Source organism: Lathamus discolor, chromosome 3, assembly GCF_037157495.1.
Source record: "Lathamus discolor isolate bLatDis1 chromosome 3, bLatDis1.hap1, whole genome shotgun sequence".
In the NCBI taxonomy this organism is placed as follows: domain Eukaryota; kingdom Metazoa; phylum Chordata; class Aves; order Psittaciformes; family Psittacidae; genus Lathamus; species Lathamus discolor.
Genome location: NC_088886.1, coordinates 27,679,093 through 27,704,608, shown reverse-complemented (window position 1 = coordinate 27,704,608; position 25,516 = coordinate 27,679,093). Strand labels below are relative to the sequence as shown.

The window sequence follows — 25,516 nt, the reverse complement described above, 5'->3', positions numbered from 1 at the left end:
ATCATTTAAGTAGATAAATTATTGCTGTGTCTTCCAAAAATGGTGTTTCATTTTCGCACTTTTTTCCTGAATAAAGCTGTCCTTGTTTCCTTCCAGACTCTACACTGGCATGCAGAGGAACAGTGCCTGGCTAATGGTGCTGGAGAAGCTATCAGCTATCCCATAAGAGCAGGTAGGTACAAGGGGATGGTCATCATAGTACTCTGTATTTGTAAGAGGGAACTTGCGTAAATCCATACATATGCATGCTAGCACCTCTTGACAAAAGGCTTATAAACCCTAGCAGTCATCTTGATGGCAAGAATTCATTTTGGTTGGTCTGCTGGCAGCACTGGCTGCCTTCAAAATTATGCATGCTTTCCCTTGTAAATATTTTCAGTGGGCTGTTTTGCCAGGACCATTTTGCTTACCATCATCTTCCATCTTTCCTGTCTACATAGTTCTTTTTTAGACCATGAGAGGATGTTGTCTGTAGCAATCAGTGTTATAAACATGCCTTGTACATTAATTTTGGAGGATTAGCACTTCTCCCCATCACTCTGTAGACTAACTAGCTCCCCAGTTGTCTTCCTGATTTGTTCCCTGGAGCGGGACAGTCTTGTCTTTCACCCAGCTACTCTGCACAGCTGAAGAGAGAGAAAACAGAAGTTGGGGCAAGGATTCACTATGCATCATGACTCCTTGCTTCCCAAGCCTAGTTCATCCTAGAGCTGTCTGGAGGTTGCTCTGGCTTAACACTGCCAGCAAAATTAGTCCTGCCACTTTTCTTCCTTGCCCTGGCTTGCCCTTTCTGTTAGGGAAGCCGCCAGGCATCCCCTGCTATGTATGCAACTGTGGGGTGATACAAGCACAGCTTTGTGTGAGACGTGGAATTTAGAAGCTGTTTTCCTGTTGCTGATGATCAGAGCAACATCTGCCTCCTTGTTTACAAGGATGCAATTGTAAGATGATCAGAAAAACTAGGTTTCTGCGGCTGCCATTTATAACTACTGAAATGCATTCCTGCACCCACAGGAAAAATCTCATAATATATAGATAGACCTTCTAATCTGTTCTGCATTAGCAAATGATGGAGACAGTCCAAGCAGCATTAATGAAAGCTAGACTAATAGAAAGCTGTCAAGATTCTTTTAGCTAGAGCTTGGTGACTTAAGTTGGGTTGAATGCTGTCCTGTTTAGCTCTTAGGCACTGAGATTTGACCTGGGTGTGGACTGCAGATCCCTGCCTGCACCATTAGTAGTCCTCTCTGGGCTAGTTGACAGGTGTGCTTGGCTAGGCTGTTCCAGCACTGCTTCTTTCAGTGTAATGCCAACCGTAAAAGGTGGTATCATCAGCCTTTGTCCCAAATGTTGTACCTAGTACTGGTGTGAGATCCACTAGCTTTGAACTTGATTTGAGCACATGCATGTTCAGGGACATGCTGAAACATGTTCATACAGCTGTCATGCATGAGAATTGCTTGTCTCGAAGAGCCAGTTCTGATTGAGTCTATGGGGCCACCTAGGTTTGGTGTATCTCTGAGGTCACTTTCATGTCCTGTTGTCTCTCTGTGTCTGGACACAATCCATGACTTCTGTAGTTCTTTCTCAAAGAGGCACCTATTTTTTTCTCATGTATTCCCTGTGGGGATCCTTGTCCTGGTACTGCCTGCCTAGTTTCTGTGCTACTCTTTTCAGGTCCTTAGCATTATGGACTCTCCCTTGTACAGACAGATAAGTGTTACACTAGTAAGTTTCCTTGAGGAGCAGAGGTAAAGGGGAAAATTTATCAGGCTTCTTGTCTATTACTGTGACTGGACAGAGTTCAGTGACATGGCATCTGTAGGTCCACTTTGCATGGCTGTTTCTGTGGGCTTGGAACTCTTTACCTAACTTTTTCAGCATTATGTTCTGCAGCCTTCTTATTGTTTGTGTCTTTATCGATTGTTTTCTGGTGTGTGAGAACAGTGCCCAGCTCTTCAAGAGCTCTACCCCACACCTAGCAGATAAAAAGGAGATATTCTGAGATGATGTCTCGAGGACTAGAGCAGTCAATACATAGCTGGTTTTCACCTGATGAAGCAGATAAGCATGTCTGGGTAACCCTATAATATCTACAGAAAAAATTATCTATAAACCAAAAAAGAAATAAAGCCTTTTTCTGCAGAAAGATAACTTTCCGCTATAACGACAGGGACAGCAAGCAGAGTTGGATTGTCTAGATGTTTTGCTATCTTTCAAAGTATATGTGTATATGCTTAGGGTGTTGACTACAGAAAGCTCTGTTCTCTTGTCAGTGGAATAACTTGCATATCTGTGTCAGCTTTTCGGGAAGTATCCCGTCAGTAGGAGTATAGGGTCTCCTCATCTCTTTTTAACTCTTTGACCTTACTTAAATTCTCTGAGTTCTCAGCAAACTAAGATTAATTGAATGGCTTTGGACATTCAATAGGATCTCATGGTGCAGTGACCTTACCGATTGCAACTGACAAAAGCAGGAAGAATAGTAATTTTGAGCTTCTACAGAAGTAGCTTTTCATCATTGTGTTGGAGACAGATCTTCTCCCACGTGTAAAGAGCATGTTGGTATGCAGAAGGAGGTGCTGTTATTTTCAGCACTTTCAGGGGTTTGACGTGCAGGTAGGGATATTCAGAAAAAAAACAGCAAATTAGTTAGCTGACAGTAGATGGGGAAACATGGCTTCTTTAATGGTGCTCACTTTCAGTGCAAAGGCTGTACTGTAGCTCAAAGTGTCTTCTCTGTAGCCTGCTTTAAGAGAAGGAAGTATTGGCTAGAGGAGGTGGGGTGTTTGGACAGATTGTTAGACAAGAGCTCGAGATGTCACCTAGATTTTTGAGTAGGCTACCAATGACACACATGACCGCAGGCAAGCCATTAAACATGCCTCTGACCTTGTATTTATCTTTACTTGAATCTCAAGCTCTTTGGATCAGAGTCTGCCCTTGCTGAATGTTTGCAGGGTGTAGTGCAGTGGAGCTGTTTTCTGGGCCAAACCTTTGGACACTGCTGTTATACAAGCAGTAGGTAATACACACCCGTTTCACCTGTGTTGTTATTCTCCAGAAATCTGTAACCTCTGCTGGAGCTTCCTTTGCACTGGTTTCACCAGCTGCATGTTTGAAAGGACTGTGTGCCTAGGCATTGGCAGATGAGTTGACAGTTTGCTTCTTGTTATCTTTTAAGTATTTGCTCACTTTCTTTAATGCTCATGACTAGTGCTAGCTTCCTTTTGCCACTGTCATAAGCAAAGCAGCCGTTGCTCATCTAGGTAATGTGTTGTGTCCTGACAAAGTCCCTGGCACTACATTTTGCCTTGGTGCCAGATCCCCTCTGTCACCTTGACGAGTTGTGTTGATGCCCAGTAGTAATGCTCTCCACAATGCTGATTCTCTCCTGGTGCTGATTCCTTTGAGGTATGTCCTTGTAGATCTTTACTGCTTGTCTGCAGCAACTTACAGTATCAGCACACTTACACTGCATTTCTTTAAAACTGTTCCTCCAGAGTACCTTGTTCTGCCAATCTGTCTTTATTTCTGTGTCTCTTGCCTATCTACACTGTAAGCCCTTCGAGAAAAAGGTTAGTTGTGTTACTTCTACTATACTCAGTCATGGTTTATCACTTGGTGGGGAATAGCTCCTAAACTTTCACCCGCAGGACAGGTTTGATTGTATCAGACAAGTCTAATTATAGAGCAACTAAGATCTCAGGTGCAGCCTCTAAGCACAATAGTGATATACATAATAATTTGAGTAGCTGCATATGTTCTGAGACCTCATAATTACCAGAGGTGGTGCACATCATATTTTGGCTTTCCCTGAGTGTACATTTTCATAGATGCAATAGGGAAGCCTGCAGTGTGCTTGCCCTATTAAAATTGCTTCTATTATGAGATTTCCCATTTTGAGAAGTGATTGTAGGTGAAATCCCATTTAATACTAATTTACACTCTCGTGTTCCTACAGCAGATATCCTGTTATGGGCCCAAGAGAACCAAGACTTATCTCCACAGATTTTTGCTTTACAGCCTTCTAAGTATAAAAGCAGCACAAATACCTGCTACTCTGATGTTTTACTCTGTGCAGTACAAAGCCAACATTAGCCCACTGGCTTCTGTATTTACCTACACTGATTCTGGAGTGGCATATAGTCTGGCAAAATCCGAACTCACAGCATAAAAGTGGGATAAAACAGGACAGCCTATCTGTCCTCGCAGCTGAGAGTTGAATTTAGGTGCACAGACTCTGATGACCCAAGCTAGAAGCTGGCTTAAGACGCTAAAGTTAACAGTCCTGCTTTTGGGTAAAGTGATACAATGCTTCTAATGACCAGAGGAACTTAGCTTTGTTTCTCTTAAACTGCTATAAACATGAGGCTCTGTTCTTAGGTTTGCAAGGAGAGGCAAAGGGAGAGGACAGTCTTATTAAGCAGGAACTGATGGGGAGTAGAAAGGAAGCACTTTCTCAGAACCTCAAATTGTGGCATAGTCCCGTTTTCCTCCACCCGTTTCATTCTGGCAATATGGACGTTCCCTGCTGGGGTTTCCATTTCCTCCATTGTCAGTTGACCCTGCGAAGTCTCATTTCAGCCCTGTAGTTGCATTTTTTCTGCAGCTTCCCTCAGACTTAATCACTCTCCGCTACAGCCTGGCTGCTGAGAGGGGCCCTTCAGCACTGGGAGAGCTCCAGCAGGGGCTCAGCAGCTCTGTGAGCTCGCTCCAGGTCTGCCAAGATCTCAGCTTCAGGCAGTGTTGATCCGATGAGAGAGGTTGTCTCATTACTTAAACAGATTTTAAATAGTTCTGCTCAGGTTTGGGTTTACGCTCTGCCTGCTTCCATACTGAGTTTCTGAGTCAAGCTGGAGTATTGGACTTCAGTTGGTGACAGCAGTGGCTTTGCTTGACAGGGCACACTTCTGTGTTCAAATGCATCCTTCCCAGCTGTGCTCTGAGCAAGCAGGGCCTATGCCTTATCCAAGCAAGTTTCCTGCTGCTTTGCTCAAGGACTTTCTGAATGGGGATTGGGTTTTGCCTTGGATTTCTGTTTCGTTGCATTGACTGCAGCATGGACCTGTCCTAAATGGAGGAGGAAGCAAATCCTCCTATTTTGAGAAGAATCCTTTAACAAAGTGATTTAACAAAACCAAGAACAAGGATAGGATTTGCAGGATAGAGAAACATTTATGCCAGAAGCTAAAGGCAAGATCATAGTGATGACTAAAAGCAGGCACAAGAACTTCAGATACTATGCATAGGTAAAGCACATTTATTTTTGACCCTTGTCATGTTAAAAGAAAAACTGCCTCTCTGTCCATGCAAAACAGAATGCCATGAGGTTTTAAGTTTTCCATGTGACCAGCTGGGGTTTGCCGCAACAATAGGGTTTCTGCTTGGTTTTGGGAAGGACAGCAGTTTTGCTGGCATTACACAACGCTATGTGTGATAAAATAGGGAACCTTCTTTCTCCAACTCTTGATTTACGAAACTGCTGGAAGTCAAGGCTCCATTGCCATTTGTGTAATTTTTTTATTCCTTAAACTGTACTGGATGTTCTTCACATATTAATTTGTGGATTACAGAATGTTCTAGGCAAAACATCAGTGGGACAGTAAAATGTTAATGCAAGATTTCAGCTAACATAAAACCACAGTGTTCTTCTATCCTGCTTAATAATGACTAGAGTGAAATGGGGACAGTTGTGTGGTCTAGTGGCTACTGATGGGTGTAGTCCTCTGGATTCCTGGAGCTGCTTCCCAGCTCTTCTTTCCCATGCTGGGTGACCTTAAACTAGTTTACCCCTTGTAAATTGGAGCCTGATGTCTGGCTAGGAAGCTTATGAGGAAACTTAATTTTTTGAGAGGGCCTTTTGGGAACTTGAAATGACAGGTGCTAAATAAAGACATTCTCTCTATTAAGTAGCTCTAAGAAAACACACTGAGATTCCAATTTTTTGACACTGGTACTTAGAGAACTCATCTTTTGGCTTTTTATGAATTGAGCTCTCTTGATCTGGAGTTGTCAAGAGATGACAAACGTGGATGCTCCTGACCATTTTGCTGGAATGACTGTTTCAATTGTCAGCACTTTGGTTTATTGGCATCAGAAGAGCAATGGTTTAATTTCCATGTCAGCAAATTACTCTGGATTTGCAGAACTGTGTGACAGTGGTCTTGAGCACAGCAAAAGGTGCCCCAGAGCCAGGAAGTTAAATTGATTATAAATGGGAGTAAAGCAGGTTGGCTGAGCTTTGCTCTTAAAGTTGAGTGTAAGGCATCAGTGGGGAAAAGCAAACAGAAGGAAAAATGTGTTGCAGCAAATGAAGACTGGACATGCAAGAGGAAAGGGTTATCCTACAGAATACCACTGTTAGGACACTTAGGTTAATTCTGAAGAGATGTATCTATCTGTCAAAAGGGCACTGCAAACATCTTCCTGTCTCAGAGAATACTTAGAAGGCGAGGTGGCAAAATGCAGACATACTGTGATAGTGGTGATCATACAGGTAGAAAGAACAAATGGTGGACAGGATTCCTGACTCAAGAATCTTCATGAAAGTTTCATCCTAATTAATTTGGTTCTTTACTTTAAATATTCTTTAAGCAAAGAAAACCTTTTACACATCAGCCTATCTTTCCCTTCCTAATCCTCACCCCAAAAGAGCTCAGGTCTGAATGCCTAATCAGAACTTGCCCTAGAAAGGTGACAGAGAGAGTCTGTTCACTTCTACATAGTGAAGTGTGAGCTGAAGTCCTCAAGAAGAAAGTCTGGCACTTTCAGTATTGTGCACCAGAGTCTTGTCATTGGATTTTGCTGGAACTGGATCAAGCTGTTACTTTGAATGCACCCACGATCAATTAATTTCAAGCTGTGTCCTCATCTATGGCCAGAACAAATCAAGATTTTTCTCTTCCTCCCACATATGCATAAGTGACATCATATTGTTGGGTAAATGTTGCTTTCTTGTCCAGCCAGCAATTTGTTCTGGCTTGAATTTTGGTAGCAGTTTTCTGCACAGTGTGTACTGTACAGGACACCTGGAGAATATGCTTTGCATTTGTAAGTAGTTGTATATATATTTAGGTAAAAGAGAAACAAGGATTGCTGATCTGTGTGCGTTAGGCAGGCAAAGACGGGCACATGGCTAACAAAGTGCTTGAGCCTTTTAAGCACTGATGGCTGCCACTTTTTCAGATACTTGTTCTCAATGTTAACATTTAGGAACTACATTATTCCAAGGAATAATTTTCAAACAAGTGCTGCACTCAACCAGGTTCAGTTTGGTCTTAAGCTATTGCATACCAGTCCAGTCATCCTGTACAAACTTCTTGGCTACAAAAAGCTGGTGTGGATAAAAAGTCCCACTAGAATACTGGGCAAAAGAGTGCTGTGGTTAACGCAGTGTGCCCGTTAATAAAGTCCTCATGCCTAATATGGCAGTACAGATCCTCCAGGGGTGAGGGTCTCATTTTCATTCAGGTTTCTTTCAACTCTTCTAGCGTCTGTGTTGAAACTAGGGCCCCACTGTCTTGCCATACCAATGAAAATGGAACTTACTTCTTTTAAAAGATTTTTTTTGACTTCTTTCCCCTTGAAGAGAGCAACCAGATTCCATGACTGCCAGGAGAAAGGAGAAGAGTGAAATAATTTAGCTAAGGTCTTATTATTAGAAATGATCATGACTTCCTACATGACAATCCAGTTTATCTCATGGAGGAACTGGTACAGGTCTAACTGTGTGATGTTCACTGAGCCCACTGTGCCTCAAGCTGGTCTTTCTTCCTCCCGTCCTGTCCTTCATCACTGAGCTAAGAGATGAGATTTTTTTTCTTCTGGTTGTCTGTGGGAAGCAGAAGTACACCTAATAAACACAACTCTTCATGATGCTCCCTGTCTTTAGTGCCTATTCAATGGTGAGGCATTGACTTGGGTCCTGTAGCACTTTCACTAGGACAAAACAACAGAGTCCCCTAACCATCCAAATCTGGCCAAGGTTTTATGAAGCCCACAGAAGTTCCACCATGCAGACAGAGTCTGACTACTTCACATGAATGCACCAGTTCATAACATCTCTCAGAAATTCCCAGTAGCCTGGGACTCTGCCACAGAGAGATGTGTTACGATTTTGCAAATGTGGAGTTAACAATATCATAGAATTATTTAGAGAAGTGGTGATAGGATTCTGACTTCAGAATGTCTGACTCTCCAATCTATGCTTTCCTATATCTGTCCTCCCCAGACATTATTTAGAATAATTTCTTCTTCCAAACAAAAAATAAGTTTGGGAAAGGCAGATTCCCAATTCAGCTATGAAATGTGATCTGTGTGATGATGGTGATTATGAGATGCAGCAAATGCATACGTAATTATTCTCACTGCTCACAGAGCAGCAGATAGGCCCATTTGCTGCTTTCTGAAATGTACAACCAAATGCTTTTCCTCATGCATCTGCTCTGTGCATTTTCATGAACTTATTCTCTAGGGCTCATTGTGAAATTATTCTGATTTTTTGAAGTAGGGAGAAATAAATGGAATAATTCTGTTGTAAATGGCATTGATTTGAATATGAAGTCATTACAGCTGTTTCTTGAAGGCACAAGAAGAGGAATTCCTTGTTTTGGTTTGTTGTTTTTTTTAATGTGGGGACGTAGGGAGCAGTCTGACAGTAAGAATACAGTGAATTTTGGAAGCAGTTCTGAAAATGGTTTCATGTTATGCATGTGAGAATGCAGAACAACAATAATAAGAAAACTAAGATTATTTTCTGACTTTCAGATGTGTAGCTTGGTCTGTAGCAATAGTTATAACTAGATCTTGGTATAAGGTAATTTATTTGATGCAAAGGGTTTTGTTTGACAGCCTGGGCTTTCAGCCTTGAGTTACATAAGGAAAGACCCAATGGAATATATAATGCAAATATTCAAATAATATAATGAAAAATACTCTTCTGAACTCTTTTCCATTAAATATGAAAATTCAAATGACTTAACAAAACACTTTTCTGTCCCTGTCTTTTAACAACAAACAAAAGCTCCAATGTGGAGTCTGAAATTGCCCGTCAAGGGAAGAGACCAGGCTAGAATTTACTAAATGGCTTCTTTTGAATAAAGCAATTAGTTCTAAAGGGAACATGTCATATTCTGTACATTGCTAAGGTAGAACAGTCATTGTGCTTTCTGGCACTCCATCAGTCTGCTCCTTGTGCATAGTTATTGCACAAAGTGCATTTACACGTACTGTCGACGTCCAATGCCGGGAAGAGGTTTCTTAAATAACAAGACACAGGCTATTATGTGCATTAGCTTTATTATTTTTTTTTTTAAGTGTCTTAGCCTTTGGGGACTGAAGGTACTTAATAATATGTTGCAATTACACTGTGCCAATGTGTTGTCGTCATATCTCAGGTGCTTGACAATCAAACAAGTGCAGATTAACTCTTTGTTGTACAACGAACTTCCAACTAGTTGCTTTTGTGTCTAGGGCTTGCAATAAATCCAACCTGCAGTGAAGGCCATAAACATTTGTTGTCTTGGTTTATTGCCAAAGGCTGTCCCAGGAATAATGTCCTCTGCCACTCTCAGGTGAGCTTAGAGCTCTCATCTCCTACGTGGGCTATGCTTTTTACTAGGATGGCATGTGACTTTCTGTACAGTGTGCTCTAGAGAGGGAGCGTTATCAGACAGCTTGCACCTTACAAGCATATGTCTGTGGGAGTCACTTGCCTTTCATATGAAAGGTTGGAAGGATGGAGAGCATTCCCAGTCCCATATTGCACAGCTCTTGAACCTTAAACCAAGGTATTATATTCCTGCAAGTTTTCAAAGAAAGGGGTTCCCAGAGGTAAAGGAAACACTGAGAGGCTCCAAAGAGGGGAAAAGACTGAAGCATTTGATTACTCGTTATTAGACATCAGAGAAATAACAGGGGAGAACCTTCACCAGGAAATCACTCACAGAGCAACAGGAAACCTGTCTTCTGCAGGAAAATGGTTCCTGGTGCTCCCCAAAAGACAAGGTGGTACCTGGTAGCCTGCTCAGCCAGCAGTAAGCTAAGACCAAAGCCCCAGGTCACAGACTCACCAAGGGAAGGTTGAACAGTGTGTGGCCTACTAGTCGTGTAGGTGGGACCTGAAATAAAAATCCTCTTGGACTGAGCTTTTCAGTCTCTAAATCAGGACAAGATAGAATGACTTCTGCATTGTGGGGCTTTTGTTTGTTTTCCCCCCACAGCATCCTTGACGCGGAAGAAGCTCCCAGAATGGATGTCAACTAGCTGTCCCTTCAAAGCATGGCAGGCACATCACCCTTAAGTCATGGAAAAGATCCAGTTTGAATTGATCTCTGTTAGCTATCCAGGTACTATTTGTCCTTCCTCATATGTGCTCTGCTTTTTGTAACTGTGACCCACCAGTACATCTGGGTGTAGAGGGCAGGAGGCCAAAAGAGAATCAGCTGCTGTCTGTAGGTGCCACACAGCAAGAGCTCAAAGCAGACATTGTTTTTTGGATTATAGAGGAGCTTTGCAGGTGGTGCTTAGTGTTTGGGTTTGGTTGTTGTGCTGGTTTTGTTTTTTTTTTCGTTTTGAGTTTGCGTACAACCCAGAGGGAAAGTTTTGGTATCCAAGAATTTCAAAGACCAGGTGAAGAGGCCAAGCAAATGTTCAGGAGTAGCTGAGGCATGGTTCTTGCATGCTGTCCGGTCAGTAATGAGGTTACAGGGAGGTTATTTCTACAGTGGCAGCAACTACAGCATTTTAAAAAAAAAGAACTTCAGCTGTCCCTTGCAGAAGTTTGTCTGGCATTCAGACCTTTCATACTGTAATCTTTCAGGTGACTTTCTCCTGTGCAATGTGAAATGGGTGATGTGCCAGTGAAGTAGACCAGATGCAATCCATACCCTGTCCAGAGCAGAAGCAGAATTGCTGTCATCTGAGTCAAATCTTGCATCTGCAGCCAAATGTGGGCCCAGGACTTTTCCTTTATGCAGCAGGAGTATGTAATTCTCCCCTGTCGTGCAGACCATTCAGCAGAAGGTAGTGCCAGCCTTTACAGCATATACATTACAGGTAGAGATGGTAGGATCACCAATGAAGTTAATGCTTTTTCTTCAGAAGCTACTGTTCTCAGGAGCTCACATGCTACGCAGTTTAACTGCTTCAGCTTATGACTACTGTGCAAAAGGTCATTCTTTCCTCTGATTTTGGTCTTGGTTTTGTTTTCTTTCTTTGTGTTTTGGAAAGTTCCAGTTAAAGTGGTTCAGCTGTTCTGGAGAACAAGACTGGAAATTGTTTGCTAATAACAAAATAAGCTGAATTGTTCTCTCTGAGTTCCATATTTTAAAGCAGGATCTGGGGCTTTAGAGGACAAAGGTTTCATGGTGTCCCCATGGTGTCAAGGCAGTGCCTTGCATAACATGTCTACGGGAAGCCATGTATCGCCAAATTTTTTTTATTGCCGTCTTTTCTCTATCAAAAAACGGAAAAGGCTGGTGGAGAACCCCAAGCATTTCAGCGTGCTCAGTTCTGCCAACAAATCCTCCTGATATTTCCCCTGCTGGCGTGGGAATATGGGTGAGGCTGAGCAGGTTTGTCTTTGGTTTTGTTTCTCCCAGCCGAAGAGGTTTTTTTGCCAGGCCAGATTCTAGGAAAAAGGAAGTGTCAGTCAGATGGACATTGTCTGGACCAGGCAGACATTCTCAGTGCTTGAGTTAGATTTTGGAGCCTTGTTCCAAAGTGTGGAAAATCCATATTTTAACATTTTCCTTGGAAAAACTGAATGTGGGCTACACAGTTCTCATCTTTCTAGTACATGCATTACTAAAAAAATCACATATGATCATCTTAGATGCATCTTCCTTAAATCTAAGGAAAACCTTTCCATAGGCTCCTGTTCTGACAGAAAAAGAGTTACGCTGCTGGTATTGGTACAACCAGGGAAGCCTTCAGGGTCATTGGCTCCTCTTTCTGGTTTGGCTGCTCAGACCTGTTGTGGTTTAAACCCAGCCACACAGCCCGTCCACTCCCCCCCCCCCCCCCCATCTTGCCCTCCCCCTACTCCCAGAGGGACAAAGAGGAGAATCAAAAAGAATGCAACTCTCACGGATTGAGATCAGAACGGTTTAGTAACTAAGGTATAACACAAATCACTACTGCTACCACCAATAATAATAAGGCAAATAACAGGGGAAGAGAATACAACACCTCACAACCAGCAGACCCAAAACTTGCCCCACCCCACCCGGCCGAGCACCGACTGATACCTTGTCCAACCCTGCAGTGTACTAGGCCTTCCAGGTAACTCTCTGTTACATCCTGGGCATGACGTGCTGTGGTATGGAATACCTCTTTGGTCAGTTTGGGTCAGGTGTCCTGTCTCTGCTTCCTCCCAGCTTTCCCTCCTCTCTGGCAGAGCATGAGGCTCAGAAAGTCCTTGGTCAGACTAAAACATTTGTGTTATCAGCTCTGCTCCCAGGCCAAAAGTCAAAACACAGTGCTGCACCAGCTACCAAGAAGGAGAAAAATTACTGCTACTGCTGAACCCAGGCCAAGACCAAACCTGTAAAAACTACAGGAACAATTGAAGGTCTTCAGGAAAGTCTTGTGCAGAAAAAGACTGAGGAAGACTGGTAAAAATGTAAGAGTGGTAAATACAGCACAGAAGATACAGCATGGCTCAGTGCAGGAAGTCATTAAGGATCCCATCACTAGGAGTGTCTCCACGGTGGAGGTTAGGATTAGACTTCTTAGCTGCTTTATTCACTGATAATGTATGAGTTAAAGGAGGTCTCCATACTGCAGGCAATACTAGTAGAGTCCTGGTTTTCTCTGCTTAAGTCATAAGAGAACTGTTACCATGCACTCTTTCTGAGAATTCATTGCAGATTTGCAACTGTGCTTGGAGCAACAATTCTTTTATGAATTTCAGGAATCCACTTACCTTCCCCTCATGCCTCTGGAATTCGGGATAAGGGCTTGCTCTTGGAAATGCTGGTATTCCTCAGAGTAATATTTCTGGGTGCCTTGTTGGAGCTTTCATAGCTGTGATTAAGATTGAGCATTGAGTTATGACTAAAGGTAAAAGTTGATGATGAGAGTTGACTGCTAAACTCAGTTTTGTGTGCTCTTAGGATTTGTATCATTCTAGTCCTTGGCTTGCTCAGCGCACAAAATATGGTGTTGCAACAGCATAATACAGCCATTATGTTGGAGTGCAAAAAGGAATCAGTTGCCTCACAAAGAACTTCAAGCAGTGGAAGAAAACCTTAAGTGGAAAATGAAAGCAAAGAACTGCATGGATTTTCTTGTCTTCTTGGAATGAGGCACAGATGCCTGGAGCCACAAAATAAGTTTCACGGGATCATCCAGCTCCAGCTGGGAAGCAGATCCCACTTTCACATCTGCTTGCAGGTCTAAATTGATTTGCTCAGCTGCATGGACACCCAAGAGGCAGCCATGACTTACTACTAGCCAACTCAGCAGCTACCTGCTTGAATGTGATTGCTTCTTATGTAAAGCTTCTTTCTGACTGTTCAAACAACTTGGGGCACTTGACTGTCTTCTCCCAGCAATATTTATTGCTATATTTTGGTCTGCGATTGAGAGCTGAGCTCTTACTGGGAGCTTTATCATGGTCTCTTAAACATCCCTAGACAAGCAGCTAATGCACTTTAGATGTTTTGGGGGCAGGAAAAGAGACCTTCCTTGGAGAAGCTTGATGTTAGCCCTTTGTAGACCATACTTGCTCCTCCTGAAAACCTCCTAGCTTCCTAGACACAGAGTTCTCTGTCAGCACGTCTGTAGTACCCATTCCGCCTATGGTGCAAGCAGAACTGGAAAGTGCTTCTCTTTTTCTTGCTGTCTGAAATCCCAAGCTCCTTTGTGATCTTTTGTTTTGGCTTTACCAAGAGACCTTCTGGGAAACTGGCTCTTCCCTTTCTTCATTTGGATGCTCATTCCTGGGAATTCTTTAAAGAGAGAGTCTGAAAAACTGCCTTTTGACTAGCAGTGAAGTTGTTGCCTGGAAATTTAAAGCCAATGCCACAAGGGACTGTTGAGCCATAGCACATTCCTGGAACTGCATGAGGCAGCTTGTAGCACATCAGAGCTGTTGCCACCTTGCTGATATGGGGCTTTAGGAGATTATGCAAAGGCTTTCATGTCTGAGCAACCTGGAGCTGTGGATTTTCTGGCTGGTGGTCACTCTTCTCTGAAACTCCAGAAGCGTGGTACACATCAAGCTCCTGTCTGCCCCTGTGGTTTCTGGTAACACATGGTAGGAGAGAGAGGGGAGAAATGAACCCCATTATGTAGCTGGTGGACAGTGCAATCCCTTATGTGATATGTGTGTGTGTGAACAATTCCTTCCTGACCCTGAGGAAGATTGGCTCATGTCCTAAAGAGCAGGATTTAGATCACTTTTATCTTTATTCTCTGAGCTACAGGGATTATTAATGGCTATAAAATAACCCAGCTGCAGTGTTTGACTTGGTGACCTTCAGTAACAGTGAATTGCACAGGCTGCTGGTACAGTGGGGGTGGGGAAAGCTTTTCCTTATGATTCAGGAATGTGGGAATACTTCATAGAGATGTCAGGTTGGAAAAGGGGCCTTGAGAGATTGCTTCATTTACCAACACTGACCTGAGCAGCTGAACTGTGTGGTGCTATCCAATGAGTAGAGCAGAGGGGGGAGGAAGAGATTTTACCCAAGTGATGTGAAATGGAGCATTTATCCTGCAGCATAGGGGCTGTGTTTACATGCAGTACTACTGCACCCGTGGTTCCATTTCATATTTCAAAGTGCTCAAGTTATCTGTGCCTTGGTGCTGGCCTTGGAGCTTTGGATAGTGAAACCCTCTGTACCACCCCCATCAAAACACTGCCAAGCATCTTTACATTCTTCTGGATCTGTGTTCGAATGGGTTAGGCAGGGAGTGAAAAGTCCTTGGAGTCCCTCTTCAGCCTGCTCGTCAAAAAGCCCATTAGAATGAGCTGAGCTGAGTATTTTTATGTCATCAGCCCTGGACAGGGGCCACCGAGTTGATTTGGTTGATCATGCACAAGAAAGCAGTGAAGAGTTCTTGTTCTCCATCAGCTCCGAGTAGTTCCATGCACTGAGAGAAAAACCTGCCTGAGTAGTTTACTCTCATTGAACCTTTAGTTGGGTGAAGTCTATTGTAAGAGCAAAGAGGTGTACTTTGCAGTAGCTCAGGGAGACACAGCATACTGACTACCCATCTCATCTCAGCTGACCTATTTTGAAAGAGTAAGCTCTTCTTCCCTGACTTGATTTACATGCTGGCTGTCAAGTTATAAGAGCATCATTTGACAGTGAAGAAACTGCTGTTTGTATCGGCAATCACCAGCCTAGCAAGAGTTTGTAATTTGACTAACAGCTCATGACATTATTCTTATTATTTATTTTTGGCAGAACAAATGCAGCAACAACTTTCTTCCATAGCATCAGCTCCAAATGTCTGTGGCATCTGATCAGCCAAGGCTCTTTTTAAAAAATTCAGCCATACTCCTCATCTTGCTAACTTTACAGTCCCCCATGGCATCTGTGTGCAGTGAACTGAGCTGTTGAGACTAAATGCAATTTGCAATCAGGCTTCTGTTAATGTGGAAATGTACCGGCTGCTCTCCTGCAGTATGGATTCTCATTCTGTCTAACATATGGTAGCATTAAATCCAGTCTGGAGTGCCTCTCATTACCACACTGTCAGTCTTTACAGAGTGAAGAACCCTGAAAAACAAGTGTGAGAGAAATACATTTCAGGAACTGGCTCTCCTGTAGCAAAGCTTGTTGGAGCTATCAAAGGGAGACTGTACATCAAAAACTATCCCTGACAGCCATTGAAGCAAGTACAGAAAACTGATGTGAACACTGATGCAAAAGCCATGTACTTCCCAAGGCAGGTATCGCATAGGGGTGGGGACAAAGAGAATCAGACAAGAGCAAGTTCATTATTAACACGCTAAAAAGCTAGAATCAGTCTGTTCTTCTGCTACAAGTATGGGAGAGATTTTGATTCAGGAAGATAGCCTTGGGTATGAAGCCGACACTTACATAAAGACTTGATACAAATGTAGGCGAAATAAGAGATATATCTGTATACACAGAAAACAAACAGACAAGCCTTTAGCCATGAAGTATTTAATTGCAGCTTTAGCTCATTGTACAGTACATAAGCCCTGGAATTTCTTCAGTGTTAACATATCTTCCATTGTCATGCAAGGTAATTTTAATTTTGCTAGTTGAATGTCATGAATAATTCAGAGTGTTTTCTCACTGTCGGCTCTGATGGATGTCCTCAGATCGTCTTCCCTGAGATGCTCAGAGCTCTGGACTTAGTGAAAAGGATACAAGCTGGATCTGAAGAGAATTAAGAATTGCTGTGGCCCAACAGGGGCATGGGCATCTGAGTCATGAGTTCACAATGCTGTCATCCTTAGCTTTCTTTGGTCAATCCCACCCTGAGGACCACAAGCATCTGCTCTACTCATGCACACTCATGTTATTTGTTACTTGCAAACCCAACAATTTGTGTTTGGTGCCATGAGCCTTTGAGGAGTGAAGAATCCCAGAGTTAAGATCGTGAGCTAATGTCAGAAGTAAAAGTTACTAGTGCAGATGATCTTAACACCTGCTTTTTTTCCTAGATGCTTCTCTGAGAATTCCTTATGAGTGGAAGTTCTTTTAATATAGGCCTGTATCTGGCTGTTGAAGAGCTGAAGACAAAGGTAGTGTCAGTTGCTCAGGAGTGTGATTACAAAAGCCTTGAGTACTGAGATATAAGAGGGAAAGGTGGCAGCAGATCTAAGACTACTTTTCCATCCTGGAAGAGTCAACCTTGTATGGTTGAAGGTATGAGTGACCCTAGCATCACAAAGTGCTTCCTGGCAGTATTGTTTAAGAATAATGTGCCTGTTGAATATAGCTTCTTTCTTTATTACACTTCTCTATATCTCCTGGTAGAGCTAAGACCTAAGAAACTGTGAATTACCTAGCTTGGACTCTGGCTCTGTCATTAGTTCTCATATCTGCAATATCACTTTGTGAATATTTTAGTGTCCTGACCCATAATGCCATGGCAGTCTTAGAATGGCGCAACTATGGACAGATTTGTGAGAAAAATAGAAACAAGCTGTTTCCTGATTGAAGTTATTTTCCTCAGGAAATGATTGTAGATAGGAAGAAGACCTGGACTAGAAAGAAGATGAGGTAGACTTGGGATCTTTCTCGGTTCCAGATGGCCAGATGTTTCATGTGTGTTCACATAGAGGAAACTGTATTTTACACGGAGACAGAAATAGGTGTGCCCATCCCAGCTTCAATGCAACCTCATTTTTGTTGTCTTTACTTCAATTAAAAATGTGAGGATTGACCTAGTAGGGTCTCATTTTTGAGCTTCAGGCTACAGCAGTTGTGGCTAGTGAAAACAAGGATAATCTCCATTGTGAGAACTGAGTCGATCAAGAGACATCTCATCTCCCCCAGGAGGTGACTAATCCAAATTTAATCCAGGAAGATAAAATTGAAGGTCAAGAATGAATTTTAGTACAGGTTTTATTTCTGAAAAATAGAATGGAATTTAAGAATAAAAATGTATGTTTATGTACTTGTACGAATATGGGTAGAAAAGGGGGTATTTCCAAGTTACTTGCTTAGTCAGATTCTTAAACCTCTTTTTGAGAAAACGTGGATGTCAGTTCTATTCTGACTGTGAGGGGTTAGTTCGTCCTCAGTAGCAGGAGGGCAACAAGCAGCTTTTGTCATGTTTATCCTAAATATGACAACAGACAGTTCCTAACTGTGTAACTCTCTCTTCTCCTCCACAAGGGATACTCACTTAGTTGTCTCAGTGATATCCAACTGGGCTCCATCCCAATTATTTGTTTTTCTGGTAATCGTCCATATTTCCATGTAAAAAAAAAATTAAAAAATAGCATTGAAATAACTGTGGTTGTACAAAGTAAATAACTGAGCAGAAGCTCTCAGCATCTGGAAAGGGAAGAGGGGAGGACACATTTTTGAGAAAGTGTTTTCTTTGCTTTTAACCTATATCCTCAGGTTCCATCGTCAGAGACCTTAAGCTAAGCTGCACTGCACTCCCCTCTGCTCCTGTGCTTTGGTGCCCCATGACAAGCAGAGAGAAGGCGTGTGAGGTTCTGTGCAAAGTTTTCTTGGCACCAATACCACTGTATGCGGGGGAAGTACCTACAGCTCTCAGCCCTGAAATGCTTGTGGATTCAGCCTGGCAGAGTTCATTTCAGATTACTTTGATCCTTGCCCTAAATGCTATCCCTGCCTTGAAAAGTGAGAGGTCTAGTTTGCAGAGGCATAGTGTCCTCATGGTGTCTGACAGAGACCTCGTTTGTCCTGACACTGGTGTTCATCTTCGTGATTTAGCATTTCTGATGAGCAAAAGTGCTTAGGCTTTGTGTGCCTTTGATGTGAGCAACTTCTGGTTATGTGAAAGCACTGTTTGTGGCTGTCTCTCCAAAAGGAGGTTGTCTAACAGGGATGCTGCTTATGTGGCTTGTGACTCAGATTTTGGTTGACTCAAGAGTTTCCTGCCAAGTGCCAGCTTCATGATGGGTTGTGTTTTCTGCTTCTACTTAGGCCTAGCTCATCTTTTGCTACCTGTTTCTCACTTGGTTTGTATTCTGACCCATTACTGCAGTTTTGACTGTCCTATCTCTAGTTCTGATTTCTGGGCAAGCTTTACAGGAAGAAAACTGCAGTGCAGGCAATAGAAATAGATGAAAATGCTTGTAGGATCTGCAGACTGTAGTGAACTGTCAAAAAGTTGGTACAGAGGAAGCAGTATTAAGCACCAAGAGTAACAGGTGCTGCACCTTGGGCTTTTGGAAAGTGCTGGTGAAATAAAAAGGGGAAAGTTGAAGGCATACTTTAGAGATCCATAGATCAAAGATACTGGTGTTGTCAGGGTGTTTATTACAGCTTCCTTGCAACAATCTAAAGCAAAAAATGTAGTAGTCATGACCTGAAAGCCGTTGGGAATCAACGGATATTGCTATTGATACCAAATGTTTTATATTCTTCATTCTCCTACTCTGACACTATGCAAATTTACAGTAATTCTTTAGGAACATGCTTGAGGACAAGGGGGCATGATTATTCATGCTTGATGGGATTTGCCTGTGTTATTCTGGGAACAGATATCAAAGGTTTTGTGAATTTAACAACAATTGAAGCCACTGGCTCTCTGATGGGACTTCAGAAGAAGAATTGTGAGGCTGGAAAATGTGTGTATTTACTCATGATCTCTTGGTCAGTTGAATTTCCCTTGGCCAAACTTGCAATAAGACAAACCAATTAACCAGAGATGTTTACTAGTTCATAGTATGCGAAATGCTTCAATCACAGGCAGTTTTTGAATGGCCAATAATAAGAACTTCTCACTTCTGTGTAACAAGGTCTGTTTACAGAATAATGAAGGGAAGGATGTCTCCATAGTAACCTGTAAAGCTAGCAAGTCCGCATCTTCCACTCTGATACAGTCTTGGTAAACAGGTTTTACATCTGCTTTAAAAAAAATAATAATCAAAAAACCAAAAAAACCAACCCCTCCAAAACCCAACCAAACCAAAATAAACCAAGCTTTTGGATTATGTAACTTCCATTTCTACTAAAGAGCTGCTGGTTTCAAGATCTGTCCCTCTGCTTCCACTTACTTGTTATATTTGAAATGTTCTAAGAAATTCAATAAATTTGAACAGATGTGAGTTGCTGTTTCATCAGGGGGTCTATACCTGAAGGGCTCTTCTGCAGGTGAAGAGACAGGGAATTGTGAATAGTCTTCAAACACGTAAACAGATACTGTGAAGAAGAAATGTTTACATTGCCTGTGGACAGGGCCAAAAGTCTTGGGCTTACCTTGAAACAGAAAATGTGGTTAAACCTAGACATGAGACAGCATTTTCTAAGGGTATGAGGAGTTAATCTTTAATGAATTCCTGAACTGAAAATTGTACAATTTTCCTTGCTGGAGATTTAAAAAAAACAAACCAAACACACAACCCCTTTATCCACCCACCCCAAACAAACAAACAAACAAAACCCCAGCAACCCCCCCAAAACCCAGACCAGGAACTGTTTAAATGGAGATTACTGTGTCTTAAGACACTGGGATGGTGTTGGTGACTTTTTGAGTTCCTGTTCTGTACTGCATTCTATGATCCATTATATTTCCTACAGGTTTCTCCTAGGAAGCAGGTTTGGGGTTTTTTCTGGGAAAAGGATATGAAAACTGCTTGTTGGTTTCTGCCTGATGTCACTTCTGTGAACTGCCAATTGTGTGTGAACCTCTCCTGTTGGAAGGACAGATAGTATGTGAGACAGGTGAGGTCCAGCACATGAAAATAGAAAAGGATGCTTGAATGTGCAACTTCAATCATCATGGCTGCTTTCCCTGAAAGACCAAGTCTCACTTGGGGCTATGGGAGCAAACTAAGCCAGTGGTGCACTGCCTGGAGGATGACTATGTGATACAGCACCAGACTACAGAGATGGGATGAAAGGTAAGGGTTGGCCTACGGGGTGTCCCAGTCCATTCTTTGTACTGGTGTCCATTCCCATTTGTGTCATTGTTTCAGTACACGATTACTAAACCCACAAATTTCCTTTGCAGCTCTAGGGAAATGTCTTGTAGGAACTCTAAAATTCAGGGTTGGTTTTTTTTTTTTCAGGCTTTAGAAGTCTGAGGAAGGTAGCCATTGGGATCTGGAGGGAGCAGATTTCTGGGACTCCCTGTCTCGGCTGGGCTGGTCTGATTGCCCATTGGTATTTCCTAAGCTGGCAGATGGAAGTGGAAATTTCAAAATGTTGGAAAACAAGTCCAGTTACTATTAAAAAAAAAAAAACAACAAAAAAAAAACCTTCAGGAAAAAAAATGTATTCTGGTGAACGCTGGTGAAGGGACAAACATTTGTAGACCATGATGTTATCTGAGCATGATTCCTGATTGTTGAGAACATGCTGAGACCTGGGTAGCATGCATCTCTCCTTCCTTATGATTCTTCTTCATGTTGGATTTTTTTTTTCTTCCCTACTACTGATAACGTCTGCATTAATTTCTGCTGCCACCCAATATCTTCTATTGCCAATTTAATCCTGCATTAATCAGTGATAATCAGAGTTTCCTGTCTGCTGCCATCTGTTTTCTTGATAGGGGCTGTTTTTAAGAATTTCAGTTTGTGGCAAAGCTCTCCCAGGGGTGTGGCAAGTGCGGAATGGGATGGGAGCTACAGAGCCAGCGGGGCAGGGCTGGGAGAGGGCGCACCCCGGGGAGGATGGGTGCTCTCAGGCAGCACCTCCTGCTATCTTTCCCCCATCCCCTGGGGCCGGCGAGGGTTTCTCCCCCTAGTACCAAGGTGCCCGCGGGAGATGCTCCGGGCCTGACTGGGCCTTATGGGCGGCCATCTGCTGCCACCTCCTGTCCGAGCAGGCGATGGCACCGGGGAAGGACCACAGAGGTCCGGAGCTGCCCGCTGCCCGCGGGAAGCCGGGGGAGGCAACGCGAACCGATGGGAAACCATCTCCAGCCCTCAGGGAGGAAGCTGCCATCTCCTTGAGGCTTTGTGAGTGGTGCCTATGTGAGCAAGGGCAGCGAGGATGTCAGGTGTCTTGGGTGATACTGCTGGGCACTGACCTGTCTCATATTCTTATTGTCTCTACCATGCAATGGTCTCGTTTCCTATTTCAGTTTGCTCTTTCTGGGTACCTTGGCAGCTCAGAACCCCAAGCCAAGGAATGACTAACACCCCAACCTGTTGGAGGCACCCGGCCAGCAGCAATTGCAGGAGGCACACTGGTCGCTCCTCTCCACCCCCTGCGGCAGGGCTGCAGCAGGGAGCAGGGACAGGACTGCTTCCTTTCCCTCGCCGCATTTCGCAGCCGCTCCCCATCGGCTTTGGGCTCCTCAGCTGGGGCTTGAATGCCTGAGGAGGGTGTGCCATGGTTATTGTGCCAGAGCTGCTTGCTGGCAGACAGGCTCTGGCTGGGGCGGCTGCCCTGCTGCTGGCCAGTCCACAGTGACTTGCTAGTGCTGGTGACTAGTACTTGCTTTTTAGTTTGGATCTTGGAGCCTCATTTCTGTTTTCAGGAGAGGGCAAGGGCTACTCTTTGTCCTTGCTTGCTTCTACTTCTTTGGCTCATTCTCTAATAGCTATTGCAGCTTCCCTGCTGCCTGCGGTGACTACAAATTTGAGCTGAATTAATCCCAGACAGAGGCTCAGTCCGAGGCAAACTTTCCTTCCCAAATGTTCAGTCTGAAAAGACATGAAAGCAAGACAGGTTGCCACCTACCTTGCCTGTGCCTGCCTCATCCTGGGCAAAAGTTTGTTCTCAACCTTCAAGCAGGACTGAGAGCCTCTTGGTGCTATGCTGGGCACTGACCAGGCAGACATCGAAGGGCGAGTCTGTCTGCCAGACCTCAGCAAGCAAACAGAAAGCAGCAGTGTGGCTGGCACTGACAGGTTTTGCTTGCCACCCTGGAAGCAGCCCTTGGTTGCAGCAGAGGTGTTGCTGCTCCTTCCCCAGCTGGCCCAGGCTGCTGGCCCTGCTCAGACCCTCAGCCTGTCCTTGTGCAACCTTGTGCTGGCCATGTTTCATCCTTTTCAGTTATGCCTCTCCACATCTCCTAGAAGCATCAAGATTTGAGCTTTGGTTTCTCCCTGTTTTCTTTCCCAAGGACTCTTATTTCATGGCGTCCTGCCCTTTTGTACTGAGGTTTGTTTTTGTGCTGCCTGGCTGAGGTCAGCATCTGTTCCCACAGTCCCTGCCCAAGGGGACTTTCTGATACTGGATAACACAGTTGCAGGCCCCAGACCCTCTCTGATAAGAGCTAGGTGTTAGATCCTAAAGCAGCTACTCCTTCTAAATCAAACACAAGGAAACCGATTGCCTTCCTCTTTATCTCTGGTTCTGTGCATGCAGAACTTATGCATCCCCATAAAGAAAGTGGTACAGCCACCATGTGGTGGGGACCACAGTAGGAGCTTGCCTACCCAAAGAAGCCTCATGGTTGGTGTTCCTGGCAAGAGCTTTTATCTGAATTTGGATGCTGCTTCATCCTTGACCTGAGACTGACAGCATGGTCCCGCCAACCCCATGCCTGTGACAGGTAAAAATCCTTCTGAGCTGTTTTTCTGTGGGTTTTTTGTTTGTCTGTTTTTTTGCTGTAGAGCTCCCCGTGCTGCCATATTTCAAAAGAGGCTGAAAAGCTACAGCAAAACCACAGAAAGCCTCTGCATCCCCAGACATGGTGCTGTGCCATGCAACAAGCTGCTGCTTTGGAACTCATAGATAATTGTTAGTCCTGTCAAGGGCCGGTCATTTTAGTAGTGTAAAAATCACTATGGTTTTATTTCAGGTTTGTTAGACTGGGCAAATTTTACCAAGCCACTATGCAGGCTGTGGGCACAGCTGGAGTTAAACAGAAAAAAGCCCAATTCCACAAATACTAGATTTTCTCTTACTTGGTTAGAAACAGGGAAACAAAGTAAACAAGAGAAGGAAGGGCTGGGGAAGTGGGGAGAAGGGAAAGGGAGAAAACGTTGTCCTTTCTGACAAAACTGTTTTCACCCCCTCCTTCTGAAGAGAGGTTTTATGCCATATGGAGTTTTAAATGTTTGTTTGCTCTGCCTACTTGGTTATTTACTGCTCTGAGAGTCTGTGCTGCCTTTGCTGGCATGCTGTCTTTCAGAGAGTATGACAGAGTGCAAGGCTGTTTACCTATTTCTGCTAACACTTATTTAGCAGTGAAGTTGGTTTCTGATGCAGGTTTTGCCATGAATTCTTGTGCTTGGAAACTGTAGCAGGAGCATGGTAGTAGTGGGTATCTTAAGGGAGAATTTCTTTATCTTCTTCTAGGCAATAGCAACTCCTGTTACATGCTTCGCTCTCACTGTTGTATTTAACTCATGAAAGAGGAGAAAGTTCTTTTATTCCTGAGTTTTGCCAGGTAAAGAAACAAAGGATTTTGCAGAGGAGAGTATGGAGAAAGAAGGGAAGGTAGATACTGTTTAGCAAAAGGCTATTCAGAGCATCTATGGGAGAACCAATGTCAGCCAGAAACTTTCTGGATCCCTTGTGCCTGCTTGGTGAACACCCACCATCCCTGAATGTCAACTCCACCAGCTTTTCTTCTCCAGCCTGGCTCAATAATCCTCATCTTTGCCATCAGCTATGGGCTAGCCAGACCGGAAACTTGCATTCCTAGACAAGCTGATTACTGCTCTTCTCCATGTTCATTACCCTTATTGAGTTTCATGCTCCTTTTACCATGTTTCTGTAGGGCTGCAATCAACTCTCAAGGGCTATGAGGTGAATGGCATCTTTTGCTCCAACCTCTTAAATTCAGTGTGGGGAAGGACCACCTTTGCTGCTGAAGCCTAATGTTGTACACTTGTAGACTAAACAGCATTCTCTGAAGCAGCTTCAGGCTGGTACACTGACCCAATATTAGCAAGTATCTGCAAGAGACCCCAGGTGCCCTGAGAGACTTGAGCTTGAAAGCTGCATAGTCCTATTTCATAGTGTGGGTCTGCTTGACTACTTTTTGGAATTTCAGCAGCACTTTGACATTTATTGTTTAATTCTGGATCCTGCCCTTCTTTCAGAATGACCTGTCACCCATAGTTGGTGTTTTGGTTTTGTTTTGTTTTTCCTCTGTTTTTACAGGATAGGGAGAATGAAAGCCACTTCATTTTATTAAAACCAGAAAGGATGCTGTTGGCTGTTTTGCCCAACATCTTGAACAGTACTGCCCATGGGGCTCACTGCTTGTTCTCTGAACTGGGTCAATAAGTCTCTGACCCAGGACTTTTCCAGGCAGTAATCTGAGTGTTAGTGACGCTTACTAAGCAATACTGTCCTGCAATCATTCTTTAAAAATATACATATATATATCTATGTATTTCTGTATTATCATTTAAGGATCCTAAAACCCAGTTCTTTCTTAACTGTCTTTCAAGGAGACAATAACTGCTTGCTATGTTCTGGAAAGGTCCTTTATATTTGATATTAACTAATGGGGATGAAATTGCTCTTGGCTTTTGATATTCCTAAGTGTTCCCCTTTGGGGGCTGGATTCCTTCCCAGCAAGTGGCAGCAGCCACCAGCAAAGGTGAGTTTGACATTGCTGCAAACTCTCCCTGCAGCAACCCATGCTACTGTGCCAGCATTGACTCCCTTTGTTCAGATTATTTATTGAAGGTGAACTCCTTGAGCACACAGAGTACAGCATGTTTTCCTGAGCACAAGCAAGGATCACAGAGATATGCTGGAGGAAAAGGTCTCGCCATAAAACCAAGTCAGACACTGCATAGGTTTCAGGCTGCTACCTCCAGCTACTCTTGGATGCTTGGTTCCAGGCAAGAGGCAGCTTCCCTTTGCCAGTAGAGCCTTTGGCTCAAGAACCTGGGGAAAGATTATTGTTGTTTATAGCTCAAAAAGAAAGGCGGGAGAACCTTTTGGGAGAACCAAGGGGATACTTGGCT

General features: G+C 43.5%; 1 long non-coding RNA gene across 1 annotated transcript in view; it reads left to right on the top strand.

Annotated features, from left to right (window-relative positions):
* Nucleotides 1–93: 93 nt before the first annotated feature.
* The window catches only part of LOC136011838 (uncharacterized), a 70,721-nt gene continuing 45,298 nt past the window's right edge, over nt 94–25,516 (top strand). The window contains exons 1-2 of the long non-coding RNA XR_010611483.1: nt 94–172; nt 20,214–20,536. This is a non-coding gene — a long non-coding RNA (uncharacterized LOC136011838). The remainder of the gene's footprint in view (nt 173–20,213; nt 20,537–25,516) is intronic.